The sequence below is a fragment of the Limulus polyphemus genome, unplaced genomic scaffold (assembly GCF_000517525.1).
Source record: "Limulus polyphemus unplaced genomic scaffold, Limulus_polyphemus-2.1.2 Scaffold135, whole genome shotgun sequence".
Classification (NCBI taxonomy): domain Eukaryota; kingdom Metazoa; phylum Arthropoda; class Merostomata; order Xiphosura; family Limulidae; genus Limulus; species Limulus polyphemus.
The window spans coordinates 784,009-785,052 of NW_013665745.1; positions in this window are offsets into that span (position 1 = coordinate 784,009).

Below are 1,044 nucleotides of genomic sequence, written 5' to 3' on the forward strand. Positions count from 1 at the left end.
GAGAGATATTACAGCGTTTGTTTAGCGCGATTGTTGAAGTTAAGTGTATCGGTAAAGTTATATTCGGAAAGAATAAACCAGTTTTTATTAAGAAAGAACTTGTGTCGCTTAAGTTTCGTCGGAACGAAGTTACGGAAAATTAATTAACACACGGAGACGTAACAATATGATGGAAGCATTTAGTGCGCAACATTTTGAATGGCCCGCCGCAAGAATTCGCGAATCTTTGCGCATGGGGTGATAGGTAAATTTACACAAACCGCAAATGAAGAATTAATATTTCACATTTTTTTGCCTTCTTTAAAATTATAAATTTAGTACCTTTTTCTAAAATTACTATTAAATCTTTATTTTGAATAATTCCTAAATTACCTATAACAATGTGATTATGAAAATAATCAATTAAATTAATCTTGGTACAGTTACGAGGTATATTATCAATTTTTTCGGGATCCAGAACTTGAATAAGTTTCTGTAATGAAAGATAAAGGAGAGGTCCTATTGGTTTATTATATATATAGCTATAGACTGTGACAACTTAATAACGAATATCTCATCTTGAACACTTTTATGAATTATAAGTGTTAAAAGTTGATCATCATATATGTTAACTTTATAATCTATCACTATATAAGAATTTACTTTTATATCCTTTACCGAACTATTATTTATTGGAAAATTATTACATTTTAATCAGGATTTAATTAATTCAAAATTTAAAATACATTTTGATAAGTATTTAATTTTTGTATCATTAAATTCAAATAATTTTTATCACATTTCAAAATATTTGTAGATCTATCAAAATAATTGCTTGTTTTTTTTTTAAGTTAAGCACCAAGCTACACAATGGGCTAGCCGTGCTCTGCCCACCACGGGTATCGAAAGCCGGTTTCTAGCGTTGCAAGTCCGCAGATATACCGCTGTGCCACGAGGGGTCTATCAAAAGAAATCACTATAAGTTCTCACAAAGATTGTAGAAATTAACCCAATATATTGTTGCGTCATCGAGGTCACGTGACTGGTGTGGCGCCCTCTATTTTT